The following is an 18278-nucleotide window of genomic DNA, read 5'->3' on the forward strand; positions in this document are numbered from 1 at the left end:
TAGCGTTTTTTCATTAATTTTTGAAATGATAAAAAACACTTCTTATATTGCTGGAGGGGTAAGAAGGGCCACCCGCGGGGTAGATGGAGCGATACTATTTTCAAACAGTTAAGTCTCGTAAAAATAACAGGAACAGTGTTGTCTAAGGTACTAAATGTTTAGGGTTGTTCATAAACTACAAACAAACTTCTGAAAAGGCTATCTATATTCCATATGCAGAGTTTTCGAAAAAATCGTGAAAAATTTACCGAATTATCGGACAATTACCTACGTGGGTCTAAAATATCTCAAAATATGTTCACGTGAAGTCTTAATGACTCTGAAGTAGGTATTTCTGGTTCCGATTCGATATGTTGATATCACAACGTGTGGCGCTTTTACCTTGTCGTAAATGGTCCGTCTACCCCCCAGGGCACCTTTTGCATTATTTTACACTTTACACGCATTTAATATTATATTTTACATACCTTTTCATGCAGGCAGAACCGGAACAATCTACTCAAGGACTGAGATACTGGCAACTAACGGAATATACAGTTTTTGCTGGAGAAATCCTAATTTCGGTTACCTTGAAAATTAGATCGCTTGCAACCGCAATAGACGAAAACTTTGCTTTGTTTACAATTTTGATATTTTGTGCGCTCAAGTGTTGCAAGGTATTTCGAAATGACAAAAATAAGCTGAGGATTTCTTATAAAACTAGAAGTGGTCCGTCTTACCCCTCCGGACGGCCTTACGCCGGCTCCCCTATTGCGGCACTGTGTAGATGTAAAGAGCATTGTTCTGTATGTTAAAACAGAAAGATAAATATCGAAAGACGCAAAAATAATCATCTTTGTGGTTTTGTGATGCGAAGGATATCACACGAAGAAGAATTATAGCAAATATTTTATAAACATAAACATAAAAACATTGTTTAGTAAATACTTATCAGAAGTTTACAAAAAAAGGAATCTTGTTCATCTTTCATGATCTCACAAAGTTATACATCACTGCTTTATTATGTAAAAAAATTTCGATAAGCACGACACACATGTTAAAATTCAATACGACCGCAAAGGGTTAAAAAAAGGGATGTTGATGACTATCATTGAATCGTTATTTTGAAAAATCTGTAAATCTGTATGAAAACCAAAAAAATCTGTAATCTGTATCTACAGATTCTTGGTTTTAAAAAGTCTGCAAAATCTTTATACAGAATACAGATTATTCTGTAGATATGGTAACCCTGCTCGTCGGGACCATAACGGCTCTGTGGCGGACATGACTGAGTATTGGCTTGTCTTCTGACATTGCTATTTTTTTGAACTTATATCTGTAAATAAAATCAGTTCGTTTTTTATGTTTGCCAAACTGATTTCAATGTTGAGAAAAAATAAATAAATTATCTTTTAGATAACTCGTCTTGTTCAAACCTCTGTAGGGGAAGGAGGCGGGACCATCATCATTATGGACAGTAATACGAGAGGAGTTATCAGGACAAGAGGCAACGATAACGATCTTCTATGACAACCGAAGTATGATCAATCTTGTTGAGAAAGAAAGCGGGTATTCACCGCGCAGCATGCATATTGATATATGACGTTGTTCGCGGATAACTTTGTGAGAAAATTATCGATATGAAGAGCGTTGGCAGTGGTCTTCAAACGGTGCCAGTCCCTTAACTGGAAGTTGGAAACATGCAATAGGATTCGATAGAATTATCGGTTTAGATGGGTTGCTGGAGGAATGACCGATGAATAAGCTTTACATTGTAGCATCAGGCTTGACTGTATTAAGCCTCGACTATATGATGTAATGAATAAAATTTCGCTTTTCAATCAATTCATCAAACCGTCAAACCATCAGACAGACAACCCTACTAATTCGACGAGCCACTAGGAACTTAACTGTAGAAGGGAAATAATAAAATTTGAAATTTTCTTCCTCCCATGTATGTTTCATATGAATATTTCCAACTACGCACTAACCAACTATGGCACATTAGCACATCGCTGGACTAACAGCCAGTAAATAACAGGGTGAAGTCTTATCCGAGGAGTAATCCATCTGGAACCATGTCGAGGGTGGCTTCCTCCGCACAACCCATGTATACACTGTTAATTATTCATCAAAGTCTTACCGAATAAATAGTAGAACAGAAGCTAGAACAAAAGGCGACAGCAATAAATAAAACTCCTTGACATGCATTCGCAAAGTCGTGGTAAGGTTGGTAAGTGTCCACGGTATAGGCTGTGCAATGAACACACACATCTCATTTAATCGTCCGCCACTTCATTGCAACGATTCCATTCATAGCGCCAACATGTTCAACTACACACTCAGCTCAGCCAACTTTCGCAACGACCATTAATACGAGCATAGTTTAAGCACCACAATGCTCTCATCCACTCAGCACTTAATTTCTGCAGCTTGGAGGTCGTAAAAATTTTCTAGGGCATACCGAAAACAATCCCCTCGTCCGTTATGATGACATTCATTATTTATTTAACAGCGAGCTTCAAGTCCCCTGGATATGTACCGAGAATAAGTGCTGAAAAACACTAGAGAAAAATAGCGAATTCACAACGGCGGGCGACGACAGTCGAGCAGCAAAGAAAAAAAAAGTAGCGAATCCCTGCCCTGCGTCTTCCCGGCCATCCAGTGCCGGTGATCGGTCAAGTACGGAGTTTATTGCGCTGTGATATGACGGGATCCACACACTCACACCCACATGTTGTTGTTGGATTCCGCCAAATGTTTCCTGCCACAGCATCCGAAGATGAAGTAAAAGGAAAGGGAAACAGTTCTCTCAGGCTATTTTAAATTAATCATTGATGCCGTTTGTGGTGCTTCACTTTTTCCCCCACACAGATATGTTTTGTCCTGCCGCATTGCTTCTCCACCGGAAACCGAAGTAGCCGAAAACAATGAACAGGGTGGCCTTCATCTCGGGCAAACATTCGCGAGGCAACATCCCGGTCGAATTCCTCTCTGGTATTCACACACCTTGGAGGACCACTTCCTCAATAACGATACTCTCGGCTCAAGGGACGTTAATAAAGTGTGTTGAACGGGTAGGAATCCAATTTGCGGCTTGGGATTGGTTCAAACGGTTGCTTCCCACAGTTAATGTCGGGGGAAATTTCTCGCCAGTGTTCATTGGTAGAGTTGTTTTATGGTCTGCAGAAGAAGCTTTAATGTGGGTTTGTTAGCCGCTGCCCTGTCGGTCAGGGTGTTTCAAATGTAACAGCACTCTCAATGCCTAATGACCTCATGAGATAATTGTAGACGATGTTCTTTGAAGTCACACGTAATACCAGCGATGACAGTTATCAGTCCTTTGTTCTTTCAGAACGTTAAAAACTGTTAATCGGCTTCGCATCTTCTCATATAATCGAGCTTATTTACTGCCACCTGTTCCATGATGGGAGTGAGCTTCTTTCTTTGAATAAGAAATAAATTACGAAATAAAATAAAATCGAGGGAACGACTATCGGGTACGTTTTTCTTTTAAATGTCAATCAGCGTCGGGAATAAATTTTTCGATTACAAGCTCCACCCGGAAGGACGACTGCCATAATTTTTCCAGATTGCCAAAGTTCTGATTTCACTGCATCTTTATGGCGCGGGACTGGTATTACGCTTCCGATATTTTCATTTCACAGGGATTACAGCCGATTACACCATTCCGGATTCCATAAATTGTCTGCCTGTTCCTAGCCTGGCGGTGGATCTTGTTCTACCTGACTTATGTCCTAACAAAAGAGCCCACGAGCGGCGGAAATTGTCAAGAGATCTGCTGTCTTTCATCAACAACAGCACTCGCCCGAACCGAAAGGACAACGATGAAAGGGCGGTGGCCTGCCGGGATAGAGGAGAAGAAGGAGGAGGAAAATGTCTGTCCACAAAATAGAAGCAGGAAAAATATGAGAGCTTTCGCACATCATAAAGCTTGTGGGGCTGTGCACCCCTCCATCGCAGCCACCAGCATCGTGTTTCGGAGGGTGTTTGGTCAGAAATAGGAACAAGCATTGGCAACATCAGGGTAGGAAACGGGACACGATACCATGACGATGTGTTTACTTGGCTGCCGGAGAACCAACGAATATTATGCGAACGTGGGGAGTCGGGGGAGCAACCAGATGAATTTATAACTCTTGAGGGAGTTGAGGCCCAATTTAAGAACAGACGTTTACTCAACGAAGGCATTTAGCTCAATCGAATACATAAATCATGAATGAAACTACTGCCCAGATGGAGGATATGTTCATATTCGTCAGCATGAGATTATTGTTTCGTTCCTTCTTGGGAGGATTGGGATGTATACCGGTGTACCAAATATATACACGATTGTTCTGTTTTACTGGTTCGTCTAGTTTCAGTTAATTTATCTTGAACGGACTCATGACGTTTCTGTTTAGTTTTCGGTAGCAAAAATTTAACACGAGATTCCAGCTGCGAACTTCATTACAGCCATTTGTTTTGCTGTTTGTATATACTTTCTGTTCGAAAGTATCCAAAAGTTGTGAATAATACATGAATTTTGTTCCCTTCGAAATTGTTGCCATTAGATGCAATACACCCACACGAACCTACAGAACATTTTTTAATAAACCGAAATCAAGATGCGGCTCCTTCACCGCATTCTTTTTTATGGTCTCTAGGGTTTTGGAATACTTTTTTCCGAATGCCCCGAGGGATTCCGTTAGATGAGCCCTGGCAGAATGGAAGTTTACACAGGACCAGACCACATGCTCGATGGCATGATAACCATCACCACAAACGCAAATGTTACTATCAACAATACCAATACAATACAGATACAATACAATACAGTACAGGGTTTTCCATTTCGGGCTTCCGAAAGTATACAGCCCTGCGCTGACAACCGTTTGACATAGCTGTCAACCAAAGCGTCATATCGTTAGTTGAATGTCTGCCATTTTACAATATGGATCGTTTTAGCATCGCACAACGTGTTAATTTTGTTAAATTATACTATAAAAATGATGAAAAACCGGCAAATGTTTTTCGAGCATTACGGACGGATTTTGGTCGTCATGGACGGCCTAGAGAGCACACAATCGCTAATGTAGTGCGTAAATTCGAACAAACTGAATCCGTAGCGGATATTGTGAAACCTGTGCATCATCGTAATGTGCGTTCGGCCAAAGTATTGCTGCTGTTGCTGCCAGTGTGGAGGATGACCCGAATGTTTCGATTCCACGGCGTGCTCAGCAATTGGGCTTGTCAAACACATCATTGTGGCGAATTTTGCATTTGGACTTGCACCTACATCCATATAAAGTCCAACTGGTACAAAAATTAGAGCGTGGTGACCATGGAATGCGTCGGGCATACGTCGATTGGGTGAACGAACAACAGCAGCAAAATGCTGAATTTTCGCATCAAATTTTCTTCAGCGATGAGGCACATTTCGAGCTCGGTGGCTATGTAAACACCCAAAATTTCCATATATGGGACTCAGAAAATCCATACGTGATTGTTGAGAGGCCATTGCATCCGCCAAAAGTCACTGTTTGGTGCGCATTATGGTCTGGTGGAGTCATCGGTTCGTAGTTCTTTGAAAATAAGGACGGCGAGACGGTAACTGTGAATGGTGAGCGCTATGGCCGCATGTAAACCGATTTTTTTTTGCCACAAATTGAAGATATGGATACGGATGAGATGTGGTTACAACAGGACGGCGCCACGTGCGTCACAACACGACCGAACATGGCCATATTGCGAACGAAATTTGAGGGACGCATAATTTCGCGTTTCGGTGATGCCAATTGGCCGTCCATATCATGCGATTTGAACCCGCTAGACTTTTTTTGTGGGGTTATGCGAAAGACCGTGTCTATGTCAACTCTCCGCAAACTCTTGAACATTTATTTGAAAGATCAAGGTGTGCGAGGAAGCCCTAGGTGGACATTTGAATGATGTTGTATTTCACACATAATGGCATAAACCAAACTTTAATTTGAAATAAAAGTTTCATCGAAATTCGAATTCTAAGTGTGTTTTATTTCAATTTACTTTCGGAATTTAAAGTTGGAAAACCCTGTACATCTAACAAGTAATGAATAGACATGAGGCGGCACATCACGTGAATGAAGTCCCGACCTACATTCAATTCCTTGAACCATGCGTTCGTCGATATCTTGGGAATAATTGTATGTAATCAGCGACCCATATTATCTTTACTACAATAGTATTGCCAATTAAAGAGTACATGCCGGCCAGGAGTACTAAAAAATTCATGATAGCTTATTTGTCGCTCAAAAATTGTGCCTTCCAAAGGCTAACGAATAAAAGTCACAGTGTTAATTAATAATTGTTATGAGTTAATATTAATGAAATTTTAAAAAAATATATGATTTATCACGTGTTATTGAGAAATTGTGATATCTGATATCCGGCCGGATAGAAAATATTGGCCGATTAGCCAGATACTGGATAGTTGCCGGATACCCGTTTCATCTCTAATCTTTATACATATCTCTGTATCCCAAAAATCAATAAAAAATATATATAGGGGTAGTAGGAGTAATGTGGTCACCTGCTTGTTTGGTAGTATAACTATTGACTATTGACACCGTATTGATAGTCATCTTATGTTTGAAGAATTTCATGACCTTTGAGTAACCCTATACTACAGTGGAACTGTCGCATGTCAAGAAATAAATAAAAACAAAAACGCTCTATCGGTAGCCATTCGGCCGTAGTTTTGTGCGTTTCGAATTTAAGGAATTTCTAGTGAAATTTAGTTTATTTGACCTGATATTTGTGACAAATCAACAGTTTGGACGACTGTTCATATATTCTAGGGGAGATGAACAGATATTTTGTTCAATTTCAGCGTTCGCATTTCGCATATTACTACTGACAAGGTTCTGTTTTCAAAAGCTGATATACCTTATCACCTTCTGCCACTCTAACAAAAACCAAGCCTTATTTTGAAAAACTTTATGTGTTTCCTACTACGTTTTTGTACGTATGAGAAAATTTCAATTACGATTCTAGGTGAATAGGCCTAGCTCATTTCACACATGTACCTACTATTTTAACTATGATTTAAACAAATTTGGCCAAGAAAACACGTATAAATCTATCTCTTCTAGCGTGATATGTGCGAGTGACCACTTTAACTCCTCACTAAAAAAATGTTCGATTTTTCAACCTTTTTTTCTAATAATGAAAAATGTACTATTTTCAATTTTAATAATAAAAACCGCTCACTATCTTGAACTACAATAAGTTGGGCTACAATATTCTTCGAAGAACGGGAATTTAAGTGTTATGTGGACACAGGAAATGGGCATGTTCCTTATGGTGACCACATTCCCTCCTCCCCTACAGCTATTCCATGCCAAACCGATATAATGGTTCTCAGATTTTCGTGGTATTGTTCTTCATCGCAAAACATTAAACCCGTTTTTTTATTTTTCAGTAGGGTGACCATTTCCATTTTAGGGTTGTCCGAAATATCTACTTTTTCCTCTTTTTTCCAAAAATGCCTTTTTTTGAAAATTCATAACCTTTGAACTACTAAACCGATTCAGATAATCGACATATCAAATTAAAGCCAATCAAAGTACTTTTTTTTTAAATACTATACCTGTTGAAAATGTGAATCCTGCTCTCGTTATTATTGATTGTATTCGTTTTTTATTGTTTTCATAGTCTCGGGACCAGAGGCGCTATATTTTTTTTAATTTTTTCTGGAAAGCTGAGGATTTTTCACATAACATATGTCGAAACCAGAGGGGCGTTTTTTTTAGTTTTTGAATTATGATTCTTCAAATTTAACCGTTAGTTCGAAAAATCATTTTTTCCTCTTTTTTCCAATACAAAAATTCATAACTTTTGATGTACTGGACCGATTCAGATGAGCGACACATAAAATTAAAGCCAATAAGATAGTCTTTTTTGAAAAATATTAGACTTGCGAAAAAAAATGATTTTTGATTTCGTAATTATTCATTGTATTAGTTTTTTATAGTTTACATGGTTTCGGGACCAAGGATGCATTTTTTTATATTTTTTCTTGAAAGCTGAGGTTTTTTTTACATAACATATCCAAAAATCTGAGATGTGTTATTTTTCGTTTTTAAGTTATGATTTTTTAAAGTTAACATGTTTTCAGTCTTCGTTCGATATTTCTATGCGACTAGACTGGATGTATGCGACCAGAATTCAATTGAATGGCAAATTTGTCAAGAAAGGCTAGCTAATTGGCTTTAATTTGATATATCGATCATCTGAATCGGCCCAGTAGTTCAAAAGTAATAAATTTTTGAACAAAGTCATTTTTGGAAAAAACAAAAATGAAAAATGATTTTTTGGACCATCGGTTAACTTTGAAAAATCATAACTCAAAAAGAGACTCTGGTGTCGACATATGTTATGTGAAAAATCCTCAGCTTTTCAGAAAAAAATATAAAAAAATATAGCACCCTTGGTCCCAAGACTCTGAAAACAATAAAAAACGAATACAATCAATAATAACGAGAACAGAATTCAAATTTTCTGCAGGTGTAGTGTTTTTTTCGAAAAAGACCAGGTGATTGGCTTTAATTTGATATATCGATCATCTGAATCGGTCTAGTAGTTCAAAAGTTATGAATTTTTGAAAAAAGTCTTTTTTGAAAAAAAAAAAAAAAGGAAAAAGTTGATTTTTCGGACAACCCTAAAATGGAAATGGTCACCGTACTGAAAAAATAAAAAAATACGGTTCTAATGTTTTGCGATAAAGAACAAAACTACCACTTTTCACGAAAATCTGAGAACCACTACATCAGTTTGGCATGGAATGGCTGTATATATATTTTTGAAATTTTACGATTTTAAAAGAATTGGAATTGTCATAAAACGTGCTAAAATCAATTTTTGTTTTCAAACGACCGCCATTTAACAAAAAAAAAGTTTGACTTGTCCGAGGTTAATACCATAGTGTCATTTTTACTGATTCGGAATCTGATCGATAATTTGTTCCGGATAACCAGAAGGACTGGAATCTTAAGCGTCATGGTCCAATTTTCTTTAACCATACTTCACTTCACCAACTTATAACTATTCTAATTTTGATTATATTTTTTTCCGTTCAGTTGATGTTGTATTGTTAAAAGATGAATAAGCAAATAATAAAATATTGGACATTTAAAATATTATTTGTTTTATTGTTCAGAGCTCCAAAAAACGCCCGGAATTTGTGCCTCTACACTAGAATACTACCATGGTTAGCAACAGCCATGGCGAAAATAAGCAAGTAGGGGTGGGTAGTGGGGCAAATTGGTCACTGGGGGAAAAGTGGTTACCTGCTTGTTTTATAGTATAGCTACTGACTAAAGCTGCCGTATTTATAGTCACCTTATGTTCGATGAGTTTCATGTATTTTGAGCTACCCTGTACTTCAGTAGAGCTGTCGCATGTCGAAATATAAATAAAAACAGAAATCGCTCTGTCAATAGACATTCGGTCATAGTTCTGTGCGCATCGTATCTATGGAATTTCTCGTGAAATTAAATTTATTCAATCTGACATTTATTCAATCTGAATCATAACTTTGGACGCCTGTTCACACATTCTAGGAGAGGTGAACAAATATTTTGTTCAATCTTAGCGATTAAGTCACATAGAAATTATCAGCCTTGATTATCATACCTTATCACCCATTTCATGCCGATATAGTGGTTCTCATTTGAACTACTGAACCGGTTTAGATGATCGAAATATATCAAAAAATAAAAAAAGCACGGGTCTAATGTTTTGCGATAAAGGACAAAATTACCACTGTTGACGAAAATCTGAGAACCACTATATCGGTTTGGCATGAAATGGCTGTTATCATGTTATCAATGGCTGCTCTTAAAAGGGGTCCTTCTTGTGGCTTTGACCCTGGAAAAATATGCCACCCCAACTAAACTAAGCCTCATTATGCGGAACGGTATGTGTATCTTACTACTTTTCTTATGCATGGGAAAATTTAAATTACAACTCTAGGTGCCTAGGCCAAGATTATTTTATACATGTACATGCTATTTTAATAATAATTTAAGCAAATTGACAAAATTCACAAAATTCTATCCCATTTAGCATGATATATGCGAGTGACCGCTTCACCTCCCGGAAAAAAAAGTCACAGGAGGGTTGTGTCCGAGACTCGATCGCATATTTGACGTAGGATTCCGTTAGGCTATCTGTTTTATGCTGATTTTGGATTTGTTTGAAGAATTACATCGTTAAAATCTTTCATAATTATTTGGTGGCACTGAAAAAGGCCGTTTTGTGTGGTTGTTGGATATTGTTTGTTCACTACACCAGTGTTTACAACCGACTGATGACAGAAGAATGGTAATTGGTTATTAGATGGTGCGTATCAAACCGTATCAAAAACTTGCCTTCTTTGGTCTGTATGGTTGAAATAAAGAAAACACAAACTCACCTATGTAATATTAGATAATTATCAATTTCGAACCCAATTATCAATTTTTCTCATGAGGAAAAACATGTAACTTTATTATAGAGAAAACACATTTGAAATGGAAAAGGTAATTTTCTTTTATAATTTTTACTTTCTGAGTGTTTATTCAACCCATTTCCATTTTCGCTTCAAACTCAACCTAACACGATGCTATATGCCTCATTGCGAATTTTATTTGAACTAACAACACCTAATACGATATGTAGAGGATATGGATATGATAGAGGATTTCGAATATTCCTTCACTTAATTTAATTTAATTTTTCTCGTCATATAAACACAACAAAACAGACAGATTAAACCAGACGATCCGTTCTCTAACGGGAACACACATTGGTTTTTTATTATTTATGAAAATTGAAATAAATCGTTTTATATTTCAAGTCATTTTTAACAGAACTGCTACCATATACAATTTTACACTTGTGCTAAATGTTTCACATACACGATCTGTCATCGATATGAAATTTCACGAAGCATCCAACAATGAAGTTCCAAATTCGAATTTTATTTGCTAGAATTAATCGTATCACTCACCTTACCTACAATATAAAAAATCCCCCGACTTGCATATATTTGCAATGCCGATTTTCCCAGGCACCTTGGTTTTCATGTCTTTGTTAGGGAACACATTTCGGTGAGAACAACTAATCCCCCTTCTTCTTCTTCTTCTTTTTCTTCTTCTTCTTCTTCTTCTTCTTCTTGGATAGCACTAACGTTCCCAGTGGAACTTTGACCTTCTCAACGTAAGTATTACTTGCGTCTTTTTTTTTATTAGTAGTACTTAGTTGAGATTTCTATGCCGAAAAACACGCCTTGAATGTACTCTGTAGTGGAAAGCTCTAGAATACGCGTGACCACAGTGCAAGTCGGAAGAAAATTTTTTGGCGAAAAATCCCCCGACCAGAACGGGTATCGAACCCGAACCACCGGCATGAAAATGTGGGACGCTAACCACTCGGCCACGGGAGCACTTAAATGCTCCCCCTACTTTCATGTATTTGCAATGCCGATTTCTCCCAGGCAGCTTGGTTTTGATGTCTCTGTTAGGGAACCGCCGCATGTGTAGTCAATTTCGACCAATCGGATGTGGGTATTTCCGTTGGGATAAAGGTTGAGATTTTCCAATTGTTCGATAGTTAGTTTCATGACATATAAATATTATGTTATTCAATGTAAAAATTGTTATGGAGTGCCGAAATCGATAGACGCAAAATCTCATCAATCCATCATGAAATGACTGAACAATAAGCGTTTGAAATTGGACAATTTTCACAATGTGCTCGATTTTCGATTTTCAATTTTTACCCCAATATATTCCCGAAAGACATAATCCTACGTCAAAAAGTTCGATATTTCAATTCTTTGTCTAATGATGAAAAATGTACTATTTTAATTTTTTATAGTAAAAACCGCTTAATATCTTCAACAACAATATGTTGAACTAAATATTCTTCCTTAAAACGGGGATTGAAGCGGTATGTGGGTACAGGAAATGGGCATAATCCTTAGGGTGACCACTATGCACCCACTTCCCCTACGCAGAGCAAATCAATCATGCTACGCTCAATGTTTTGTTCACCAATTGTTCCCCGAAGCGAAGAAGTTGGACATTGTGAGGCACTTTGTACAGTGCTGGCCAAGTGGTTAGCTACTATTATGCCGGGGGTTTAAAGGGCGAACACGAAATTATTGCGACACATTCAACAGGGCATAACTTTTTTACCATTGGATAAAAATCAACCAAATTTTGCACACTTTCTCATTGATGTGTATTGTCTACATACTGTCAAACTCGAAGTCGTGTTTTTCGATTCAACGAAAATGGAGGTGAACCAACGCGAGTCGAGAGATCAAATTCTTTCCAAACACCTGGAATTTCCTGACCTGTCGCACCGGCAGTTGGGAAAAATGTTGAACATTCACCATTTAACCGTCTCCAGAGTGCTGAAGCGGTTCCAGGAGCGGTTGACGTTGGACCACGGCAAAGGAGCTGGAAGAAAACCGGGACCGGAGAACAAAAAGACGGAGGGAAAGGTGAAGCGGATGATTAAAGCAAATCCCAACGTCTCAAACCGTGATTTGGCAAAAATATCGACATGTCGCAGAGCTACGTCCAGAATGCAAAGAAGAGAGCTGGACTACATACATACAAGGTACAGAACTTCCCAAACCGCGATGAGCGGCAACAATCGAGGGCTAAAACTCGGGCATGGAAGCTCTACGAGAAGATGCTGACAAAATATGGCTGCTGTGTGATGGACGACGAAACGTATATAAAAGCCGATTTTAAGCAAATCCCGGGGTTGGAGTTATTCACTGGCAAGAGCAAGTTCGATGTGGACGACAAATTTAAGAAGAAGAAAATGTCGAAGTTCGCCTCCAAATGTCTCGTTTGGCAGGCCATCTGGTCTTGCGGACTGAGGAGTGAGCCTTTCGTGACAAAGGGCACAGTAAATGGCGAGATCTACAAATCTGAGTGCCACGAGAAGTGCCTTTTGCCGTTCTTGCAGCAGCACGACGAAGCTCCGCTATTTTGGCCAGATTTGGCAGCATTCCACTATTCTAAAAGTGTCCTGGAGTGGTATGAGGCCAATTCTGTCCATTTTGTTCCAAAGGACATGAACCCGCCAAACTGTCCGAAGCTGCGTCCGGTGGAGCAGTACTGGGCAATAATGAAGCTGGAACTTCGGAAGAGCAAGAAGACAGTCAAAGACGAGAAGGACATGTTAAGAAAATGGAAAAAAACTGAGAAACTGGTACCGGATGATACTGTAAAGACTTTGTTGGAGGACATCAAGCGAAAATGCGTTCAATTTTACACTCAAGGCTCCATCGATTAACTTTTCTTTTAATTTTTGAAGTAAATATATGTTTAAAACTACCCTAAAATTTTGGTTTGATTCTAAACATTATAAGAAAATTGGCATGACATTTTCGGTGTCGCAATAATTTCGTGTTCGCCCTTTAGGTTCGATTTCCGTTCTGGATGAAGGATTCGAAGGGTCGAATGGAAGCCTGGCCCTACCCGCCCGATGGTGTTACGCAAGAGGGCTGAGCCAAACGGTACCTAACCAAAATGGACATTTTTATACGGAAGTGTCAGTCGAGGCCAGCCATAGTTATTTAAAGTAGAATGTTGATTTTTTTATGGTAGGTTTGCGCTGGGACCACTATTTATTAAATTAGTCATCATCAAAGACAAAGGTGTATTTTTTATTCAATGATAAATATCTCTGTTTGAAAAGGTTCTACAGGAACATAGTAGCAATCAAATGAAAGCTGTTTGATGAGGTTAATTGGATTTAATATTGAGTTCATTGGCAAAAAATTGAGGTAGTCTACAAAAAGACTAAAAAAACAAGGCACATTGATTTAGAAGTCTGTGTTAGGGAAACACAGCTTGGTGGAAATAAAAATACCCCCGACTTGCATGTATATTCGCAGAGCGTATTTCCTCAGGTACATCGATTTTGAAGTCTGTGTTGGGGAAACCGTAAATCGGGCCAATCAAAACTTGACAGTTAAGCCGTTTAAATAACGCTTGACATTTTACAGTTATTCAATTGTTCATCTCATGGAAAATAATATTTTATTTATTGCGATAGACGCGTATTTCCTATCAATTGATGCAAACATCTTTCCGATCGGTTAAGAAATGTTAGAGTTATAAGCATTCGAAATATGGGTAGGATTAGCACACCAATCCGCAGAATAAATGAATGGGAAAAAGGTTCTTCCAGTTTTTCTGAATTGAAACCGTTTAGAGATTAGCGAATTGTAATGTATAGCATATCAAACAAATTTTAGAGAATTTCCGATTCGATTGGTATGCAAATCATGAGAATTCGTTCACAGTGAAAGAAGTTATTAACGTTAACTTTATTTCATAAAAACGTGACCTGTATTCTGATTTAGCACCCTTCCTGAAAGACGTAGTTCTACGTCAAAAAAAATTAAATTTTTTGCATCGATTTCAAAAAAGTGCCAAAAAACAGGATTTTTATAGTGCTTTACAGAATCCACTGTAATTCTGCAAATATCGCAGTAATTTCTAATGTTTGCAAGCAAATTTTTAGCCTAGTGTATTCCATAAACATCTGTGAACGTTTCATAGTTATACGTTCAGCCATTTTTTCTAGTCGATTTTTCAAAGTTTGGAGTAAATCAGAGGAGATTAAATGCGATTAAATGATCAGAAGTATCAGAAGTACAAAATCCTACGCGACACTCAGAATGAACGATTCGGTGCTGAGGTGGGCGCTTCAGAAGGCACACTTTTTGAAAGGCAAATTGCTTATAATTAATTTTTCCACATTCCTCGTCAGCACACACTCGTGAGCTGGCAGCGCATGTGGAGTGAAGATTTTTCTGATTCTTATGAACTCGGAAACTACTGAACCGATCGACATGAAAATTGGTACGTAGGAGTTTTTGGGATTGTGGAGGGTTCTTATGATAGTTCAAGACCCCTCCTCCTCTCTAAGGGGGGGCTGCCATACAAATGAAACACAAATTTCTGCATTATCTGCATTAATCAAGCAAATGTGCAATAAATGTTTCTATGGTGGTTAGATACTCCTCCTCTCTCTCTCTTAGAGTGGCTGCCACGCTAATGAAACACAATTTTCTGCATTACTCAAGAATTAATCAAGCAAATGAACCCATATTAGACATATGAAGGTTTTAGTGTGCAATAAATGGTTCTATGGTGGTTAGATACCCCTCCCCCCTTTCTTCGGTTGGAGGGGGGGTCGTTGGGTGGTCTGCCATACAAATGATACTCAAATTTCTGCATTACTCGAGTATTGATCAAGCAAATGAAACAAAACTTGGCATGTGGAGGTTTTAAGGTGCAATAAATGATTCTATGGTGGTTAGATACTCCACACCCCTTTTAAGAGGGTGGGCTGTCATAGAAATGAAAAACAAATTTCTGCATAACTCGAGAACTAAGCAAATGGAGCCAAATTTTGGATGTGAGAGTTTTTGGGTACGAGAAATGTTTCTATGCTGGTATGACACCCCTTCCTCCTCTGGAAAGGAGATGGGTCCCATAAAAATAATGCATATATTTCAACCAAACAACCAAATATGACAATTGAAAATTTTTGGAAAACTCTGAAGGAAAATAGGAAAATTCGAAAAAATCAATTCGCATGTGTTCTACAATTACACATTGACAAGCGTTGTTAGTCCATTTGATGTTGCGGTAACGAAATTGATCTTCGTTCGAATGTGGAAATGGATTTTAATGTGATGAAAAGCACTCCTATAGCTTCTTCTATCTATACCAATAAAAATGGATCGCCGAATGTGTTGATAAGACCAAAACTCGAGGAAGGAATTGTCCGATTTAGGGCTGTCTTCATTCTATCATATTATATGTATCAAACATTTATTCCATGTAACGGAGAAACATGTTATTTTCAAGTGGACGAAAAATCTTACACGAGAATTGTGTCTGGAAATAATATTATATTATTATGCCGAGTTTTGGTAGAAGTACTGAAATTTTATATTAAAACATAATTTTAAAGGGAACGTGCGCTTATTAAGAAAACGTGGATGTGCTAACGAAAATAAATTTTGGGTTGGACGAACTTCGCCGGGTCAGCTAGTAGGTTATAATAATGAAGACGGCGAATTTACATTTGTAAATTATTTTTATTCTTTGTAGGAAAAGAATGGATCTTCGCTCTATTGAGTCTAGATCTAAACTAACCTAAGTCCTAATTCCCTAAACGTGGAGCTGAAAGAATGATCTACGGTGTGGGTGATTTTCTCTCCTTTTCTCTATGCTCGACGATCCCTTGACTTTTCGTAAACATCTGTTGTTCATTTACGTCTGCATTCGTTATCGTCGTTGTATGTTTATGCTGCGCGTCTTTGGTTCTATGATGATGTGTTTGGGTACAATGATAACTATATCACAACTGTCTGTAGTTCTAGTGTTAAGCAGGACTCAGACTTCCGCGTTTGTATCACGCCGTGTCAACGCTTGGTATAACACCCACTTGAAGCAGTCTGTCGATTTTGTAACCACGAAATCTCATCTGGAATTCTAAATCAGATAATCTACTTAATTTATTTTACTCTTTAAAACAATATACAGAATCAGTTACAACGACGCGCACTCGTCAAGAGTTGTCGCTATGAGCTGGGCGATATAATATGTTCCGGCGTCGAAAAGCTCTCTCTTGGTTTCACATTTGTTCCCATCAACGAACAAGCATTAATCACTGGACACAGGACTGGTGTTCGAGCTCACCAACTCGATTTTCTTCGTTTCTAGGGAGCAAAGATTCCCTGTCATAGAAACCATATTGTTCACATTGGATGCTAAAAAAATTAAGTATGTATTTTTTCAGTTCTGACTTGGCACTGGAGTAGGACATCGGACGTGGACGTGGAAATTTGTATGATTTTACTAGTTGCAAAGCGCACTGATGAACTCAGGTGTGCTGCTCGACGAAGAGGCAGCTGTGATACAATAGCGGGTTGAGCTTTATTATGTAGACACCAGGTGCGATGGAACTTTTGAAGCTCACAGAACACATGGACTTAATTTGCAGTTAATCACTGTGTAATACAGCCATTCCATGAGAAACTGATATAGTGGTTCTCAGATTTCCGTGAAAAGTGGTAGTTTTGTTCCCTACCGCGAAATATTAGATCCGTTTTTTTACGTAAGACTACGTCTTACATTAAAGATGCCAAATCAGAAAACAGGTCACGTTTTTATGAAATAAAGTTTACGTTAATAACTATTTTTGCTGCGAACGGATTTTAACGATTTGCATACCAATCGAATCGGAATTTTCTAAGATTTGTTTGATATGTAATACATTACAGTCCCATAGTCTGTATATGGTTTAAATGGGTAATTTGTGTGCTTTCCCGAACAGAGCTGTCTATAACGGGCAACTTATGCAGCCACTAGAATAGAAACAACGAAGGAGGATAGCGAAAAGAGTTTATTTGCGAAGTGAACGACACCCTTGCATAGTAAGTAAACTATCGCTAGCGTATAAATATTGCATCCCTCTGAGGAAAATTCTTAGAATCTTTCTGTACCCGAAACAACAAAAGTCCCCCCCCCCCCCTTAAAGAGGGGGTTGGAGAGTCTAACTACCATAGAAACATTTATGGCATCCTAAAACCTCAATATGCCTAATTTGGTTTCATTTGCTTGAATAATTCTCGAGTAATGCAGAAATTTGTGTGTAATTTGTATGGCAGCCCCCCCTTAGAGAGGGGGGTGGAGAGTCTAACCAAAATAGAAACATTTATTGCAGCCTTAAACCTCAATATGCCTTGTCTGGTTTCATTTGCTTGATTAATTCCCGAGTAATGTATAAATTTGTGTTTAATTTGTATGGCAGACCACCCTTAGAGAGGAGGGAGGGGTCTCAAACTATCACGAAAACCCTCCCCGGCCCCAAAAACCCCTACGTACCGATTTTCATGTTATATATATAGATTTGCGGCTTATATATGCGAACCTTAAGCTAAGAAAACTACCTCCTAAAGCTTGTGGGAATCTACATATTCCCTTTCCACACCCTTCTCCTATCCGGGCCGATAAGCGGCCGATCCTGTCTAGAATGATTATAAATTTCAACAAAGGCATTCATTTCTGAGGCATTCGAAGTCTTCCCGTAGTCAGCCATTAAATGCGTTCTGTTTCAAGTTATAACATTTTAAGACATTGTTGAGATGCAACTGCATGTTCCAAAGAAGAAACAAATGAAAAAAATGGAAAAAATTAAAGTTTCAGGCTTTGGATTTAATTTTCTTGAAGTAA

The sequence above is a fragment of the Toxorhynchites rutilus genome, chromosome 3 (genome assembly GCF_029784135.1).
Source record: "Toxorhynchites rutilus septentrionalis strain SRP chromosome 3, ASM2978413v1, whole genome shotgun sequence".
Lineage (NCBI taxonomy): Eukaryota > Metazoa > Arthropoda > Insecta > Diptera > Culicidae > Toxorhynchites > Toxorhynchites rutilus.